Source organism: Nerophis ophidion, linkage group LG04 (assembly GCF_033978795.1).
Source record: "Nerophis ophidion isolate RoL-2023_Sa linkage group LG04, RoL_Noph_v1.0, whole genome shotgun sequence".
Lineage (NCBI taxonomy): Eukaryota > Metazoa > Chordata > Actinopteri > Syngnathiformes > Syngnathidae > Nerophis > Nerophis ophidion.
Window position 1 is genome coordinate 50,686,797 of NC_084614.1, and position 21,774 is coordinate 50,708,570.

Genomic DNA, 21,774 nt, shown 5'->3' on the forward strand with positions numbered 1-21,774 from the left:
AAACGTGCAAAAAGTCTAAAAATGCCTGTGATATTGAATACATGTGAGTTTTACTATATACAGTTGTTTTTCTATGGTTTGCAAATACAAAAATGAGGTTTTACTCAATATGACTGTATACTGTAACACTCAATATGACAGTTTTTTAAACATAACTCCTACACCACACATGAAAAATGGCTAATAATGCCTGAAATAATGCATCTTTGGGAGTTTTACTCGAAACATATGCTTTTTTAAATCTTGCAAATGCAAAAAGTTGTTTTTTACTCAATATGACTATAATAGTCTTACAATCCTGAGATAATGCGAAAAAAGCAATAAAAATGTATTCAAACATAACTTCTAAACAACACATGCAAAATGGCTAATAATAGCTAGAGATATGTTTTTTTGTTAGTTGTACTAGAAAAATGAGCTTTTGTAAGGTTTGCAAAGACACAAGTTAGTTTTTTTATTCAATATAACAGTGTAACTGTCATACTAAATATGAAAGGTTTATAATCATAACTCCAAAACCAAATATGAAATTTGTCTTAAAAAGCCTTTAATATTGAATTTATGTAAGTTTTAGCAGAATCAGGTATTTTGGAAAGAATCACAAATACAAATATTAGATTTTACTGGCCTCATATTGGTCACACTTAAAATGACAGTTTTTGAAACATAACTCCAAAAATACACATGCAAAATGTCTAATAATGCCTGAAGAAATGCATCTTCGAGAGTTTTCCTGTAAAAAAAAACATTCGGTAAGGTTAACGAAAACCAAATTTGATTTGTTGCTCAATTTGACAGTAATGTACTTAGAATCCTGAGATAATGCGAAAAAAGCAATAAAAATGTATTCCAACATAATTCCTAATCCAAACGTGCAAAATGTCTAAATATGCCTGTGATATTGAATACATGTGAGTTTTACTAGATACAGTTGTTTTTCTATGGTTTGCAAATACAAAAAGGAGGTTTTACTCAATATGACTGTATACTGTAACACTCAATATGACAGTTATTTAAACATAACTCCTACACCACACATGAAAAATGGCTAATAATGCCTGAAAAAATGCATCTTTGGGAGTTTTACTCGAAACATATGCTTTTTTAAATCTTGCAAATGCAAAAAGTAGTTTTTTACTCAATATGACTATAATAGTCTTACAATCCTGAGATAATGCGAAAAAAGCAATGAAAATGTATTCAAACATAACTTCTAAACAACACATGCAAAATGGCTAATAATAGCTAGAGATATGTTTTTTTGTTGGTTGTACTAGAAAAATGATCTTTTGTAAGGTTTGCAAATACACAAGTTAGTTTTTTTATTCAATATAACAGTGTAACTGTCATACTAAATATGAAAGGTTTATAATCATAACTCCAAAACCAAATATGAAATTTGTCTTAAAAAGCCTTTAATATTGAATTTGTGTAAGTTTTAGCAGAATCAGGTATTTTGGAAAGAATCACAAATACAAATATTAGATTTTACTGGCCTCATATTGGTCACACTCAAAATGACAGTTTTTGAAGCATAACTCCAAAAATACACATGCAAAATGTCTAATAATGCCTGAAAAAATGCATCTTCGAGAGTTTTCCTGAAAAAAAACATTTGGTAAGGTTTGCAAAAACAAAATTTGATTTGTTACTCAATTTGACAGTATTGTACCTAGAATCCTGAGATAATGCGAAAAAAGCAATAAAAATGTATTCCAACATAATTCCTAATCCAAACGTGCAAAAAGTCTAAAAATGCCTGTGATATTGAATACATGTGAGTTTTACTAGATACAGTTGTTTTTCTATGGTTTGCAAATACAAAAATGAGGTTTTACTCAATATGACTGTATACTGTAACACTCAATATGACAGTTATTTAAACATAACTCCTACACCACACATGAAAAATGGCTAATAATGCCTGAAATAATGCATCTTTGGGAGTTTTACTCGAAACATATGCTTTTTTAAATCTTGCAAATGCAAAAAGTAGTTTTTTACTCAATATGAATATAATAGTCTTAGAATCCTGAGATAATGTGTAAAAAGCAATAAAAATGTATTCAAACATAACTTCTAAACAACACATGCAAAATGGCTAATAATAGCTGGAGATATATTTTTTTGTTAGTTGTAATAGAAAAATGATCTTTTGTAAGGTTTGCAAGGACACAAGTTAGTTGTTTTATTCAATATAACAGTGTAACTGTCATAATAAATATGAAAGGTTTATAATCATAACTCCAAAACCAAATATGAAATTTGTCTTAAAACGCCTTTAATATTGAATTTATGTAAGTTTTACCAAAATCAGGTATTTTGGAAAGAATCACAAATACAAATATTAGATTTTACTGGCCTCATATTGGTCACACTCAAAATGACAGTTTTTGAAACATAAATCCAAAAATACACATGCAAAATGTCTAATAATGCCCGAAGAAATGCATCTTTGAGAGTATTCCTGAAAAAAAAAACATTTGGTAAGGTTTGCAAAAACAACATTTGATTTGTTACTCAATTTGACAGTAATGTACTTAGAATCCTGAGATAATGCGAAAAAAGCAATAAAAATGTATTCCAACATAATTCCTAATCCAAACGTGCAAAATGTCTAAAAATGCCTGTGATATTGAATACTTTTGAGTTTTACTAGATACAGATGATTTTCTATGGTTTGCAAATTAAAAAATGAGGTTTTACTCAATATGACTGTATACTCTAACACTCAATATGACAGTTATTTAAACATAACTCCTACACCACACATGAAAAATGGCTAATAATGCCTGAAATAATGCATCTTTGGGAGTTTTACTCGAAACATATGCTTTTTTAAATCTTGCAAGTGCAAAAAGTAGTTTTTTTACTCAATATGACTATAATAGTCTTGCAATCCTGAGATAATGCGAAAAAAGCAATGAAAATGTATTCAAACATAACTTCTAAACAACACATGCAAAATGGCTAATAATAGCTAGAGATATATTTTTTTGTTAGTTGTAATAGAAAAATGATCTTTTGTAAGGTTTGCAAAGACACAAGTTAGTTTTTTTATTCAATATACCAGTGTAACTGTCATACTAAATATGAAAGGTTTATAATCATAACTCCAAAACCAAATATGAAATGTGTCTTAAAAAGCCTTTAATATTGAATTTATGTAAGTTTTAGCAGAATCAGGTATTTTGGAAAGAATCACAAATACAAATATTAGATTTTACTGGCCTCATATTGGTCACACTCAAAATGACAGTTTTTGAAACATAACTCCAAAAATACACATGCAAAATGTCTAATAATGCCTGAAGAAATGCATCTTCGAGAGTTTTCCTGGAAAAAAAACATTTGGTAAGGTTTGCAAAAACAAAATTTGATTTGTTACTCAATTTGACAGTAATGTACTTAGAATCGTGAGATAATGCGAAAAAAGCAATAAAAATGTATTCCAACATAATTCCTAATCCAAACGTGCAAAATGTCTAAAAATGCCTGTGATATTGAATACATGTGAGTTTTACTAGATACAGTTGTTTTTCTATGGTTTGCAAATACAAAAATAAAGTTTTACTCAATATGACTGTATACTGTAACACTCAATATGACAGCTATTTAAACATAACTCCAACACCACACATGAAAAATGGCTAATAATGCCTGAAATAATGCATCTTTGGGAGTTTCACTCGAAACATATGCTTTTTTAAATCTTGCAAATGCAAAAAGTAGTTTTTTACTCAATATGACTATAATAGTCTTAGAATCCTGAGATAATGCGAAAAAAGCAATACAAATGTATTCAAACATAACTTCTAAACAACACATGCAAAATGGCTAATAATAGCTAGAGATATGTTTTTTTGTTAGTTGTACTAGAAAAATGATCTTTTGTAAGGTTTGCAAAGACACAAGTTAGTTTTTTTATTCAATATAACAGTGTAACTGTCATAATAAATATGAAAGGTTTATAATCATAACTCCAAAACCAAATATGAAATTTGTCTTAAAACGCCTTTAATATTGAATTTATGTAAGTTTTACCAATATCAGGTATTTTGGAAATAATCACAAATACAAATATTAGATTTTACTGGCCTCATATTGGTCACACTCAAAATGACAGTTTTTGAAACATAACTCCAAAAATACACATGCAAAATGTCTAATAATGCCTGAAGAAATGCATCTTCAAGAGTTTTCCTGAAAAAAAAACATTTGGTAAGGTTTGCAAAAACAAAATTTGATTTGTTACTAAATTTGACAGTAATGTACTTAGAATCCTGAGATAATGCGAAAAAAGCAATAAAAATGTATTCCAACATAACTTCTATACAACACATGCAAAATGGCTAATAATGCCTGGAGATATGTTTTTTTGTTAGTTGTACTAGAAAAATGATCTTTTGTAAGGTTTGCAAAGACACAAGTTAGTTTTTTTATTCAATATAACAGTGTAACTGTCATACTAAATATGAAAGGTTTATAATCATAACTCCAAAACCAAATATGAAATTTGTCTTCAAAAGTCTTTAATATTGAATTTATGTAAGTTTTAGCAGAATCAGGTATTTTGGAAAGAATCACAAATACAAATATTAGATTTTACTGGCCTCATATTGGTCACACTCAAAATGACAGTTTTTGAAACATAACTCCAAAAATACACATGCAAAATGTCTAATAATGCCTGAAGAAATGCATCTTCGAGAGTTTTCCTGAAAAAAAAAACATTTGGTAAGGTTAACAAAAACCAAATTTGATTTGTTACTCAATTTGACAGTAATGTACTTAGAATCCTGAGATAATGCGAAAAAAGCAATAAAAATGTATTCCAACATAATTCCTAATCCAAACGTGCAAAAAGTCTAAAAATGCCTGTGATATTGAATACATGTGAGTTTTACTATATACAGTTGTTTTTCTATGGTTTGCAAATACAAAAATGAGGTTTTACTCAATATGACTGTATACTGTAACACTCAATATGACAGTTTTTTAAACATAACTCCTACACCACACATGAAAAATGGCTAATAATGCCTGAAATAATGCATCTTTGGGAGTTTTACTCGAAACATATGCTTTTTTAAATCTTGCAAATGCAAAAAGTTGTTTTTTACTCAATATGACTATAATAGTCTTACAATCCTGAGATAATGCGAAAAAAGCAATAAAAATGTATTCAAACATAACTTCTAAACAACACATGCAAAATGGCTAATAATAGCTAGAGATATGTTTTTTTGTTAGTTGTACTAGAAAAATGATCTTTTGTAAGGTTTGCAAAGACACAAGTTAGTTTTTTTATTCAATATAACAGTGTAACTGTCATAATGAATATGAAAGGTTTATAATCATAACTCCAAAACCAAATATGAAATTTGTCTTAAAACGCCTTTAATATTGAATTTATGTAAGTTTTACCAAAATCAGGTATTTTGGAAAGAATCACAAATACAAATATTAGATTTTACTGGCCTCATATTGGTCACACTCAAAATGACAGTTTTTGAAACATAACTCCAAAAATACACATGCGAAATGTCTAATAATGCCTGAAGAAATGCATCTTCGAGAGTTTTCCTGAAAAAAAAACATTTGGTAAGGTTTGCAAAAACAAAATTTGATTTGTTACTAAATTTGACAGTAATGTACTTAGAATCCTGAGATAATGCGAAAAATGCAATAAAAATGTATTCCAACATAACTTCTATACAACACATGCAAAATGGCTAATAATGCCTAGAGATATGTTTTTTTGTTAGTTGTACTAGAAAAATGAGCTTTTGTAAGGTTTGCAAAGACACAAGTTAGTTTTTTTATTCAATATAACAGTGTAACTGTCATACTAAATATGAAAGGTTTATAATCATAACTCCAAAACCAAATATGAAATTTGTCTTAAAAAGCCTTTAATATTGAATTTATGTAAGTTTTAGCAGAATCAGGTATTTTGGAAAGAATCACAAATACAAATATTAGATTTTACTGGCCTCATATTGGTCACACTTAAAATGACAGTTTTTGAAACATAACTCCAAAAATACACATGCGAAATGTCTAATAATGCCTGAAGAAATGCATCTTCGAGAGTTTTCCTGTAAAAAAAAAACATTTGGTAAGGTTAACGAAAACCAAATTTGATTTGTTGCTCAATTTGACAGTAATGTACTTAGAATCCTGAGATAATGCGAAAAAAGCAATAAAAATGTATTCCAACATAATTCCTAATCCAAACGTGCAAAATGTCTAAATAATTCTGTGATATTGAATACATGTGAGTTTTACTAGATACAGTTGTTTTTCTATGGTTTGCAAATACAAAAAGGAGGTTTTACTCAATATGACTGTATACTGTAACACTCAATATGACAGTTATTTAAACATAACTCCTACACCACACATGAAAAATGGCTAATAATGCCTGAAAAAATGCATCTTTGGGAGTTTTACTCGAAACATATGCTTTTTTAAATCTTGCAAATGCAAAAAGTAGTTTTTTACTCAATATGACTATAATAGTCTTAGAATCCTGAGATAATGCGAAAAAAGCAATACAAATGTATTCAAACATAACTTCTAAACAACACATGCAAAATGGCTAATAATAGCTAGAGATATGTTTTTTTGTTAGTTGTACTAGAAAAATGATCTTTTGTAAGGTTTGCAAAGACACAAGTTAGTTTTTTTATTCAATATAACAGTGTAACTGTCATAATAAATATGAAAGGTTTATAATCATAACTCCAAAACCAAATATGAAATTTGTCTTAAAACGCCTTTAATATTGAATTTATGTAAGTTTTACCAATATCAGGTATTTTGGAAATAATCACAAATACAAATATTAGATTTTACTGGCCTCATATTGGTCACACTCAAAATGACAGTTTTTGAAACATAACTCCAAAAATACACATGCAAAATGTCTAATAATGCCTGAAGAAATGCATCTTCAAGAGTTTTCCTGAAAAAAAAACATTTGGTAAGGTTTGCAAAAACAAAATTTGATTTGTTACTAAATTTGACAGTAATGTACTTAGAATCCTGAGATAATGCGAAAAAAGCAATAAAAATGTATTCCAACATAACTTCTATACAACACATGCAAAATGGCTAATAATGCCTGGAGATATGTTTTTTTGTTAGTTGTACTAGAAAAATGATCTTTTGTAAGGTTTGCAAAGACACAAGTTAGTTTTTTTATTCAATATAACAGTGTAACTGTCATACTAAATATGAAAGGTTTATAATCATAACTCCAAAACCAAATATGAAATTTGTCTTCAAAAGTCTTTAATATTGAATTTATGTAAGTTTTAGCAGAATCAGGTATTTTGGAAAGAATCACAAATACAAATATTAGATTTTACTGGCCTCATATTGGTCACACTCAAAATGACAGTTTTTGAAACATAACTCCAAAAATACACATGCAAAATGTCTAATAATGCCTGAAGAAATGCATCTTCGAGAGTTTTCCTGAAAAAAAAAACATTTGGTAAGGTTAACAAAAACCAAATTTGATTTGTTACTCAATTTGACAGTAATGTACTTAGAATCCTGAGATAATGCGAAAAAAGCAATAAAAATGTATTCCAACATAATTCCTAATCCAAACGTGCAAAAAGTCTAAAAATGCCTGTGATATTGAATACATGTGAGTTTTACTATATACAGTTGTTTTTCTATGGTTTGCAAATACAAAAATGAGGTTTTACTCAATATGACTGTATACTGTAACACTCAATATGACAGTTTTTTAAACATAACTCCTACACCACACATGAAAAATGGCTAATAATGCCTGAAATAATGCATCTTTGGGAGTTTTACTCGAAACATATGCTTTTTTAAATCTTGCAAATGCAAAAAGTTGTTTTTTACTCAATATGACTATAATAGTCTTACAATCCTGAGATAATGCGAAAAAAGCAATAAAAATGTATTCAAACATAACTTCTAAACAACACATGCAAAATGGCTAATAATAGCTAGAGATATGTTTTTTTGTTAGTTGTACTAGAAAAATGATCTTTTGTAAGGTTTGCAAAGACACAAGTTAGTTTTTTTATTCAATATAACAGTGTAACTGTCATAATGAATATGAAAGGTTTATAATCATAACTCCAAAACCAAATATGAAATTTGTCTTAAAACGCCTTTAATATTGAATTTATGTAAGTTTTACCAAAATCAGGTATTTTGGAAAGAATCACAAATACAAATATTAGATTTTACTGGCCTCATATTGGTCACACTCAAAATGACAGTTTTTGAAACATAACTCCAAAAATACACATGCGAAATGTCTAATAATGCCTGAAGAAATGCATCTTCGAGAGTTTTCCTGAAAAAAAAACATTTGGTAAGGTTTGCAAAAACAAAATTTGATTTGTTACTAAATTTGACAGTAATGTACTTAGAATCCTGAGATAATGCGAAAAATGCAATAAAAATGTATTCCAACATAACTTCTATACAACACATGCAAAATGGCTAATAATGCCTAGAGATATGTTTTTTTGTTAGTTGTACTAGAAAAATGAGCTTTTGTAAGGTTTGCAAAGACACAAGTTAGTTTTTTTATTCAATATAACAGTGTAACTGTCATACTAAATATGAAAGGTTTATAATCATAACTCCAAAACCAAATATGAAATTTGTCTTAAAAAGCCTTTAATATTGAATTTATGTAAGTTTTAGCAGAATCAGGTATTTTGGAAAGAATCACAAATACAAATATTAGATTTTACTGGCCTCATATTGGTCACACTTAAAATGACAGTTTTTGAAACATAACTCCAAAAATACACATGCAAAATGTCTAATAATGCCTGAAGAAATGCATCTTCGAGAGTTTTCCTGTAAAAAAAAACATTTGGTAAGGTTAACGAAAACCAAATTTGATTTGTTGCTCAATTTGACAGTAATGTACTTCGAATCCTGAGATAATGCGAAAAAAGCAATAAAAATGTATTCCAACATAATTCCTAATCCAAACGTGCAAAATGTCTAAATAATTCTGTGATATTGAATACATGTGAGTTTTACTAGATACAGTTGTTTTTCTATGGTTTGCAAATACAAAAAGGAGGTTTTACTCAATATGACTGTATACTGTAACACTCAATATGACAGTTATTTAAACATAACTCCTACACCACACATGAAAAATGGCTAATAATGCCTGAAAAAATGCATCTTTGGGAGTTTTACTCGAAACATATGCTTTTTTAAATCTTGCAAATGCAAAAAATAGTTTTTTTACTCAATATGACTATAATAGTCTTACAATCCTGAGATAATGCAAAAAAGCAATAAAAATGTATTCAAACATAACTTCTAAACAACACATGCAAAATGGCTAATAATAGCCAGAGATATGTTTTTTTGTTAGTTGTTGTAGAAAAATGATCTTTTGTAAGGTTTGCAAAGACACAAGTTAGTTTTTTTATTCAATATAACAGTGTAACTGTCATACTAAATATGAAAGGTTTATAATCATAACTCCAAAACCAAATATGAAATTTGTCTTAAAAAGCCTTTAATATTGAATTTATGTAAGTTTTACCAATATCAGGTATTTTGGAAAGAATCACAAATACAAATATTAGATTTTACTGGCCTCATATTGGTCACACTCAAAAGGACAGTTTTTGAAGCATAACTCCAAAAATACACATGCAAAATGTCTAATAATGCCTGAAAAAATGCATCTTCGAGAGTTTTCTTGAAAAAAAACATTTGGTAAGGTTTGCAAAAACAAAATTTGATTTGTTACTCAATTTGACAGTAATGTACTTAGAAACCTGAGATAATGCGAAAAAAGCAATAAAAATGTATTCCAACATAACTTCTATACAACACATGCAAAATGGCTAATAATAGCTAGAGATATGTTTTTTTGTTATTTGTACTAGATAAGTGATCTTTTGTAAGGTTTGCAAAGACAAAAGTTAGTTTTTTTTATTCAATATAACAGTGTAACTGTCATACTAAATATGAAAGGTTTATAATCATAACTCCAAAACCAAATATGAAATTTGTCTTTAAAAGCCTTTAATATTGAATTTATGTAAATTTTACCAGAATCAGGTATTTTGGAAAGAATCACAAATACAAATATTAGATTTTACTGGCCTCATATTGGTCACACTCAAAATGACAGTTTTTGAAGCATAACTCCAAAACTGCACATGCAAAATGTCTAATAATGCCTGAAAAATTGCATCTTTGAGAGTTTTCCTGAAAAAAAAAAAACATTTGATAAGGTTTGCAAAAACAAAATTTGATTCGTTACTCAATTTGACAGTAATGTACTTAGAATCCTGAGATAATGCGAAAAAAGCAATAAAAATGTATTCCAACATAATTTCTAAATCCAAACGTGCAAAATGTCTAAAAATGCCCGTGATATTGAATACATGTGAGTTTTACTAGATGCAGTTGTTTTTCTATGGTTTGCAAATACAAAAATGAGGTTTTACTCAATATGACTGTATACTGTAACACTCAATATGACAGTTATTTAAACATAACTCCTACACCACACATGAAAAATGGCTAATAATGCCTGAAAAAATGCATCTTTGGGAGTTTTACTCGAAAAACATGCTTTTTTAAATCTTGCAAATGCAAAAAGTAGTTTTTTACTCAATGTGACTATAATAGTCTTACAATCCTGAGATAATGCGAAAAAAGCAATAAAAATGTATTCAAACATAACTTCTAAACAACACATGCAAAATGACTAATAATGCCTAGAGATATGTTTGTTGGTTAGTTGTACTAGAAAAATGATATTTTGTAAGGTTTGCAAAGACACAAGTTTGTTTTTTTATTCAATATAACAGTGTAACTGTCATACTAAATATGAAAGGTTTATAATCATAACTCCAAAACCAAATATGAAATTTGTCTTAAAAAGCCTTTAATATTGAATTTATGTAAGTTTTAGCAGAATCAGGTATTTTGGAAAGAATCACAAATACAAATATTAGATTTTACTGGCCTCATATTGGTCACACTCAAAATGACAGTTTTTGAAGCATAACTCCAAAACTGCACAAGCAAAGTGTCTAATAATGCCTGAAAAATTGCATCTTTGAGAGTTTTCCTGAAAAAAAAACATTTGGTAAGGTTTGCAAAAACAAAATTTGATTTGTTACTCAATTTGACAGTAATGTACTTAGAATCCTGAGAAAATGCGAAAAAAGCAATAAAAATGTATTCCAACATAATTTCTAAATCCAAACGTGCAAAATGTCTAAAAATGCCTGTGATATTGAATACATGTGAGTTTTACTAGATGCAGTTGTTTTTCTATGGTTTGCAAATACAAAAATGAGGTTTTACTCAATATGACTGTATACTGTAACACTCAATATGACAGTAATTTAAACATAACTCCTACACCACACATGAAAAATGGCTAATAATGCCTGAAAAAAGGCATCTTTGGGAGTTTTACTCGAAACATATTCTTTTTTAAATCTTGCAAATGCAAAAAGTAGTTTTTTACTCAATGTGACTATAATAGTCTTACAATCCTGAGATAATGCGAAAAAAGCAATAAAAATGTATTCAAACATAACTTCTAAACAACACATGCAAAATGGCTAATAATGCCCAGAGATATGTTTGTTGGTTAGTTGTACTAAAAAAATGATATTTTGTAAGGTTTGCAAAGACACAAGTTTGTTTTTTTATTCAATATATCAGTGTAACTGTCATACTAAATATGAAAGGTTTATAATCATAACTCCAAAACCAAATATGAAATTTGTCTTTAAAAGCCTTTAATATTGAATTTATGTAAGTTTTAGCAGAATCAGGTATTTTGGAAAGAATCACAAATACAAATATTAGATTTTACTGGCCTCATATTGGTCACACTCAAAATGACAGTTTTTGAAACATAACTCCAAAAATACACATGCAAAATGTCTAATAATGCCTGAAGAAATGCATCTTCGAGAGTTTTCCTGGAAAAAAACATTTGGTAAGGTTTGCAAAAACAAAATTTGATTTGTTACTCAATTTGACAGTAATGTACTTAGAATCCTGAGATAATGCGAAAAAAGCAATAAAAATGTATTCCAAAATAATTCCTAATCCAAACGTGCAAAATGTCTAAAAATGCATGTGATATTGAATACATGTGAGTTTTACTAGATACAGTTGTTTTTCTATGGTTTGCAAATACAAAAATAATGTTTTACTCAATATGACTGTATACTGTAACACTCAATATGACAGCTATTTAAACATAACTCCAACAACACACATGAAAAATGGCTAATAATGCCTGAAATAATGCATCTTTGGGAAGTTTTACTCGAAACATATGCTTTTTTAAATCTTGCAAATGCAAAAAGTAGTTTTTTACTCAATATGACTATAATAGTCTTAGAATCCTGAGATAATGCGAAAAAAGCAATAAAAATGTATTCAAACATAACTTCTAAACAACACATGCAAAATGGCTAATAATAGCTAGAGATATGTTTTTTTGTTAGTTGTACTAGAAAAATGATCTTTTGTAAGGTTTGCAAAGACACAAGTTAGTTTTTTTATTTAATATAACAGTGTAACTGTCATACTAAATATGAAAGGTTTATAATCATAACTCCAAAACCAAATATGAAATGTGTCTTAAAAAGCCTTTAATATTGAATTTATGTAAGTTTTAGCAGAATCAGGTATTTTGGAAAGAATCACAAATACAAATATTAGATTTTACTGGCCTCATATTGGTCACACTCAAAATGACAGTTTTTGAAGCATAACTCCAAAAATACACATGCAAAATGTCTAATAATGCCTGAAAAAATGCATCTTCGAGAGTTTTCCTGAAAAAAAACATTTGGTAAGGTTTGCAAAAATAAAATTTAATTTGTTACTCAATTTGACAGTAATGTACTTAGAATCCTGAGATAATGCGAAAAAAGCAATAAAAATGTATTCCAACATAATTCCTAATCCAAACATGCAAAAAGTCTAAAAAATGCCTGTGATATTGAATACATGTGAGTTTTACTAGATACAGTTGTTTTTCTATGGTTTGCAAATACAAAAATGAGGTTTTAGTCAATATGACTGTATACTGTAACACTCAATATGACAGTTATTTAAACATAACTCCTACACCACACATGAAAAATGGCTAATAATGCCTGAAATAATGCATCTTTGGGAGTTTTACTCGAAACATATGCTTTTTTAAATCTTGCAAATGCCAAAAGTAGTTTTTTACTCAATATGAATATAATGTTCTTAGAATCCTGAGATAATTTGAAAAAAGCAATACAATTGTATTTAAACATAACTTCTAAACAACACATGAAAAATGACTGATATTACCTTGAGATATGTATTTTTGTTAGTTGTACTAGAAAAATGATCTTTTGTAAGGTTTGCAAAGACAAAAGTTAGTTTTTTTATTCAATATAACAGTGTAACTGTCATACTAAATATGAACGGTTTATAATCATAACTCCAAAACCAAATATGAAATTTGTCTTAAAAAGCCTTTAATATTGAATTCATGTAAGTCTTACCAGAATCAGGTATTTTGGAAAGAATCACAAATACAAATATTAGATTTTACTGGCCTCATATTGGTCACACTCAAAATAACAGTTTTTGAAACATAACTCCAAAAATACACATGCAAAATGTCTAATAATGCCCGAAGAAATGCATCTTCGAGAGTTTTCCTGAAAAAAAAAAAACATTTGGTAAGGTTTGCAAAAACAAAATTTGATTTGTTACTCAATTTGACAGTAATGTACTTAGAATCCTGAGATAATGCGAAAAAAGCAATAAAAATGTATTCCAACATAATTCCTAATCCAAACGTGCAAAAATTCTAAAAATGCCTGTGATATTTAATACTTGTGAGTTTTACTAGATACACTGGTTTTTCTATCGTTTGCAAATACAAAAATGAGGTTTTACTCAATATGACTGTATACTGTAACACTCAATATGACAGTTATTTAAACATAACTCCTACACCACACATGAAAAATGGCTAATAATGCCTGAAATAATGCATCTTTGGGAGTTTTACTCGGAAAAAAAGCTTTTTTAAATCTTGCAAATGCAAAAAGTAGTTTTTTACTCAATGTGACTATAATAGTCTTACAATCCTGAGATAATGCGAAAAAAGCAATAAAAATGTATTCAAACATAACTTCTAAACAACACATGCAAAATGGCTAATAATGCCTAGAGATATGTTTGTTGGTTAGTTGTACTAAAAAAATGATATTTTGTAAGGTTTGCAAAGACACAAGTTAGTTTGTTTATTCAATATAACAGTGTAACTGTCATACTAAATATGAAAGGTTTATAATCATAACTCCAAAACCAAATATGAAATGTGTCTTAAAAAGCCTTTAATATTGAATTTATGTAAGTTTTAGCAGAATCAGGTATTTTGGAAAGAATCACAAATACAAATATTAGATTTTACTGGCCTCATATTGGTCACACTCAAAATGACAGTTTTTGAAGCATAACTCCAAAAATACACATGCAAAATGTCTAATAATGCCTGAAAAAATGCATCTTCGAGAGTTTTCCTGAAAAAAAAACATTTGGTAAGGTTTGCAAAAACAAAATTTAATTTGTTACTCAATTTGACAGTAATGTACTTAGAATCCTGAGATAATGCGAAAAAAGCAATAAAAATGTATTCCAACATAATTCCTAATCCAAACATGCAAAAAGTCTAAAAATGCCTGTGATATTGAATACATGTGAGTTTTACTAGATACAGTTGTTTTTCTATGGTTTGCAAATACAAAAATGAGGTTTTACTCAATATGACTGTATACTCTAACACTCAATATGACAGTTATTTAAACATAACTCCTACACCACACATGAAAAATGGCTAATAATGCCTGAAATAATGCATCTTTGGGAGTTTTACTCGAAACATAATTTTTTTTAAATCTTGCAAATGCAAAAAGTAGTTTTTTACTCGATATGACAATAATGTTCTTAGAATCCTGAGATAATGCGAAAAAGGCAATAAAATTGTATTCAAACATAACTTCTAAACAACACATGAAAAATGCTAATAATGCCTAGAGATATGTATTTCTGTTAGTTGTACTCGAAAAAATATCTTTTGAAAGGTTTGCAAAGACACAAGTTAGTTTTTTTATTCAATATAACAGTGTAACTGTCATACTAAATATGAACGGTTTATAATTATAACTCCAAAACAAAACAATACATTTGTCAAAAAAAAAGCCTGTAATATTGAATTTATGTGAGTTTTAGCAGATTCAGGTTTTTTGGAAAGAATCACAAATACAAAAATGAGGTTTTACTGGCCTCATACTGTTTACACTCAAAATGACAGTTTTTGAAACTTAACTCCAAAAATACACATGCAAAATGTCTAATAATGCCTGAAGAAATGCCACTTTGAGAGTTTTCCTGTAAAAAAAAAAGCATTTGGTGAGGTGTGCAAAAACAAAATTTTATTTTTTACTCAATGTGACGGTAATGTACTTAGAATCCTGAGATAATGCAAAAAAAGCAATAAAAATGTATTCCAGCATAATTCGTAATCCAAACGTGCAAAATGACTAAAAATGCCTATGATATTGAATACTTCTGAGTTTTACTAGATAAAGTTGTTTTTCTATGGTTTACAAATACAAAAATGAGGTTTTACTCAATATGACTGTATACTGTAACACTCAATATGACAGTTATTTGAACACAATTCCTACACAACACATGAAAAATGGCTAATAATGCCTGAAATAATGCATCTTTTGGAGTTGTACTCGAAACATATGCTTTTTTCAATCTTGCAAATGCAAAAAGTTGTGTTTTACTCAATACGACAATAATGTTCTTAGAATCCTGAGATAATGCGAAAAAATCAATAAAAATGTATTCAAACATAACTTCTAAACAACAGATGCAAAATGGCTAATAATGCCTAGAGATATGTATTTTGGTTAGTTGTACTCGAAAAATGGTCTTTTGTAAGGTTTGCAAAGACACAAGTTAGTTTTTTTATTCAATATAACAGTGTAACTGTCATACTAATTATGAAAGTTTTATAATCATAACTCCAAAACCAAACATGAAATTTCACTTAAAAAGCCTGTAATATTGAATTCATGTGAAACATAACTCCAAAAATACACATGCAAAATTTCTAATAATGCCTGAAGAAATGCATCTTCGAGAGTTTTCCAGAAAGAAAACATTTGGCAAGGTTTGCAAAAACAAAAAGTAATTTTTTACTCAATTTGACAGTAATGTACTTAGAATCCTGAGATAATGCGAAAAAAGCAATAAAAATGTATTCCAACATAATTCCTAATCCAAACTTGCAAAATGTCTAAAAATGCCTGTGATATTGAATACATGTGAGTTTTACTAGATACATTTGTTTTTCAATGGTTTGCACTTACAAAAATGAGGTTTTACTCAATATGACTGTATACTGTAACACTCAATATGACAGTTTTTTAAACATAACTCCTACACCACACATGAAAAATGGCTAATAATGCCTGAAATAATGCATCTTTGGGAGTTTTACTCGAAACATATGCTTTTTTAAATCTTGCAAATGCCAAAAGTTGTTTTTTACTCAATATGACTATAATAGTCTGAGAATCCTGAGATAATGCGAAAAAAGCAATACAAATTTATTCAAACATAACTTCTAAACAACACTTGCAAAATGGCTAATAATAGCCAGAGATATGTTTTTTTGTTAGTTGTACTAGAAAAATGATCTTTTGTAAGGTTTGCAAAGACACAAGTTAGTTTTTTTATTCAATATAACAGTGTAACTGTCATACTAATTATGAAAGTTTTATAATCATAACTCCAAAACCAAATATGAAATGTGTCTTAAAAAGCCTTTAATATTGAATTTATGTAAGTTTTACCAAAATCAGGTATTTTGGAAAGAATCACAAATACAAATATTAGATTTTACTGGCCTCATATTGGTCACACTCAAAATGACAGTTTTTGAAACATAACTCCAAAAATACACATGCAAAATGTCTAATAATGCCCGAAGGAATGCATCTTTGAGAGTTTTCCTGAAAAAAAAAACATTTGGTAAGGTTTGCAAAAACAAAATTTGATTTGTTACTCAATTTGACAGTAATGTACTTAGAATCCTGAGATAATGCGAAAAAAGCAATAAAAATGTATTCCAACATAATTCCTAATACAAACGTGCAAAATGTCTAAAAATGCCTGTGATATTGAATATTTTTGAGTTTTCCTACATACAGATGATTTTCTATGGTTTGCAAATACAAAAATGAGGTTTTACTCAATATGACTGTATACTGTAACACTCAACATGACAGTTATTTAAACATAACTCCTACACCACACATGAAAAATGGCTAATAATGCCTGAAAAAATGCATCTTTGGGAGTTTTACTCGAAACATATGCTTTTTTAAATCTTGCAAATGCAAAAAATAGTTTTTTACTCAATATGACTATAATAGTCTTACAATCCTGAGATAATGCAAAAAAGCAATAAAAATGTATTCAAACATAACTTCTAAACAACACATGCAAAATGGCTAATAATAGCTAGAGATATGTTTTTTTGTTAGTTGTACTAGAAAAAATGATCTTTTGTAAGGTTTGCAAAGACACAAGTTAGTTTTTTTATTCAATATAACAGTGTAACTGTCATACTAAATATGAAAGGTTTATAATCATAACTCCAAAACCAAATATGAAATTTGTCTTAAAAAGCCTTTAATATTGAATCTATGTAAGTTTTAGCAGAATCAGGTATTTTGGAAAGAATCACAAATACAAATATTAGATTTTACTGGCCTCATATTGGTCACACTCAAAAGGACAGTTTTTGAAGCATAACTCCAAAAATACACATGCAAAATGTCTAATAATGCCTGAAAAAATGCATCTTCGAGAGTTTTCTTGAAAAAAAACATTTGGTAAGGTTTGCAAAAAAAAAATTTGATTTGTTACTCAATTTGACAGTAATGTACTTAGAATCCTGAGATAATGCGAAAAAAGCAATAAAAATGTATTCAAACATAACTTCTAAACAACACATGCAAAATGGCTAATAATGCCTAGAGATATGTTTTTTTGTTATTTGTACTAGATATATGATCTTTTGTAAGGTTTGCAAAGACACAAGTTAGTTTTTTTTATTCAATATAACAGTGTAACTGTCATACTAAATATGAAAGGTTTATAATCATAACTCCAAAACCAAATATGAAATTTGTCTTTAAAAGCCTTTAATATTGAATTTATGTAAATTTTACCAGAATCAGGTATTTTGGAAAGAATCACAAATACAAATATTAGATTTTACTGGCCTCATATTGGTCACACTCAAAATGACAGTTTTTGAAACATAACTCCAAAAATACACATGCAAAATGTCTAATAATGCCTGAAGAAATGCATCTTCGAGAGTTTTACTGAAAAAAAAAACATTTGGTAAGGTTTGCAAAAACAAAATTTGATTTGTTACTAAATTCGACAGTAATGTACTTAGAATCCTGAGATAATGCGAAAAAAACAATAAAAATGTATTCAAACATAACTTCTAAACAACACATGCAAAATGGCTAATAATGCCTAGAGATATGTTTTTTTGTTAGTTGTACTAGAAAAATGATCTTTTGTAATGTTTGCAAAGACAAAAGTTAGTTTTTTTATTCAATATAACAGTGTAACTGTCATACTAAATATGAAAGGTTTATAATCATAACTCCAAAACCAAATATGAAATTTGTCTTAAAAAGCCTTTAATATTGAATTTATGTAAGTTTTAGCAGAATCAGGTATTTTGCAAAGAATCACAAATACAAATATTAGATTTTACTGGCCTCATATTGGTCACACTCAAAATGACAGTTTTTGAAACATAACTCCAAAAATACACATGCAAAATTTTTAATAATGCCTGAAGAAATGCATCTTCGAGAGTTTTCCTGAAAAAAAAAACATTTGGTAAGGTTAACAAAAACCAAATTTGATTTGTTACTCAATTTGACAGTAATGTACTTAGAATCCTGAGATAATGCGAAAAAAGCAATAAAAATGTATTCCAACATAATTCCTAATCCAAACGTGCAAAAAGTCTAAAAATGCCTGTGATATTCAATACATGTGAGTTTTACTATATACAGTTGTTTTTCTATGGTTTGCAAATACAAAAATGAGGTTTTACTCAATATGACTGTATACTGTAACACTCAATATGACAGTTATTTAAACATAACTCCTACACCACACATGAAAAATGGCTAATAATGCCTGAAAAAATGCATCTTTGGGAGTTTTACTCGAAACACATGCTTTTTTAAATCTTGCAAATGCAAAAAGTAGTTTTTTACTCAATGTGACTATAATAGTCTTACAATCCTGAGATAATGCGAAAAAAGCAAAACAAATGTATTCAAACATAACTTCTAAACAACAAATGCAAAATGGCTAATAATGCCTAGAGATATGTTTGTTGGTTAGTTGTACTAGAAAAATGATATTTTGTAAGGTTTGCAAAGACACAAGTTTGTTTTTTTATTCAATATAACAGTGTAACTGTCATACTAAATATGAAAGGTTTATAATCATAACTTCAAAACCAAATATGAAATTTGTCTTAAAAAGCCTTTAATATTGAATTTATGTAAGTTTTAGCAGAATAAGGTATTTTGGAAAGAATCACAAATACAAATATTAGATTTTACTGGCCTCATATTGGTCACACTCAAAATGACAGTTTTTGAAGCATAACTCCAAAACTGCACATGCAAAGTGTCTAATAATGCCTGAAAAATTGCATCTTTCAGAGTTTTCCTGAAAAAAAAAAACATTTGGTAAGGTTTGCAAAAACAAAATTTGATTTGTTACTCAATTTGACAGTAATGTACTTAGAATCCTGAGAAAATGCGAAAAAAGCAATAAAAATGTATTCCAACATAATTTCTAAATCCAAACGTGCAAAATGTCTGAAAATGCCTGTGATATTGAATACATGTGAGTTTTACTAGATGCAGTTGTTTTTCTATGGTTTGCAAATACAAAAATGAGGTTTTACTCAATATGACTGTATACTGTAACACTCAATATGACAGTTATTTAAACATAACTCCTACACCACACATGAAAAATGGCTAATAATGCCTGAAAAAATGCATCTTTGGGAGTTTTACTCGAAACATATGCTTTTTTAAATCTTGCAAATGCAAAAAGTAGTTTTTTACTCAATGTGACTATAATAGTCTTACAATCCTGAGATAATGCGAAAAAAGCAATAAAAATGTATTCAAACATAACTTCTAAACAACACATGCAAAATGGCTAATAATGCCTAGAGATATGTTTGTTGGTTAGTTGTACTAAAAAAATGATATTTTGTAAGGTTTGCAAAGACACAAGTTTGTTTTTTTATTCAATATAACAGTGTAACTGTCATACTAAATATGAAAGGTTTATAATCATAACTCCAAAACCGAACATGAAATTTGTTTAAAAAAGCCTGTAATATTGAATTTATGTGAATTTCTAGCAGAATCAGGTATTTTGGAAAGGTTCACAAATACAAAAATTAGATTTTACTGGCCTCATATTGGTCACACTCAAAATGACAGTTTTTGAAACATAACTCCAAAAATACACATGCAAAATGTCTAATAATGCCTGAAGAAATGCATCTTCGAGAGTTTTCCTGGAAAAAAAACATTTGGTAAGGTTTGCAAAAACAAAATTTGATTTGTTACTCAATTTGACAGTAATGTACTTAGAATCCTGAGATAATGCGAAAAAAGCAATAAAAATGTATTCCAACATAATTCCTAATCCAAACGTGCAAAATGTCTAAAAATGCCTGTGATATTGAATACATGTGAGTTTTACTAGATACAGTTGTTTTTCTATGGTTTGCAAATACAAAAATAATGTTTTACTCAATATGACTGTATACTGTAACACTCAATATGACAGCTATTTAAACATAACTCCAACAACACACATGAAAAATGGCTAATAATGCCTGAAATAATGCATCTTTGGGAGTTTTACTCGAAACATATGCTTTTTTAAATCTTGCAAATGCAAAAAGTAGTTTTTTACTCAATATGACTATAATAGTCTTAGAATCCTGAGATAATGCGAAAAAAGCAATAAAAATGTATTCAAACATAACTTCTAAACAACACATGCAAAATGGCTAATAATGCCTAGAGATATGTTTTTTTGTTAGTTGTACTAGAAAAATGAGCTTTTGTAAGGTTTGCAAAGACACAAGTTAGTTTTTTTATTCAATATAACAGTGTAACTGTCATACTAAATATGAAAGGTTTATAATTATAACTCCAAAACCAAATATGAAATGTGTCTTAAAAATCCTTTAATATTGAATTTATGTAAGTTTTAGCAGAATCAGGTATTTTGGAAAGAATCACAAATACAAATATTAGATTTTACTGGCCTCATATTGGTCACACTCAAAATGACAGTTTTTGAAGCATAACTCCAAAAATACACATGCAAAATGTCTAATAATGCCTGAAGAAATGCATCTTCGAGAGTTTTACTGAAAAAAAAAACATTTGGTAAGGTTTGCAAAAACAAAATTTGATTTGTTACTAAATTCGACAGTAATGTACTTAGAATCCTGAGATAATGCGAAAAAAACAATAAAAATGTATTCAAACATAACTTCTAAACAACACATGCAAAATGGCTAATAATGCCTAGAGA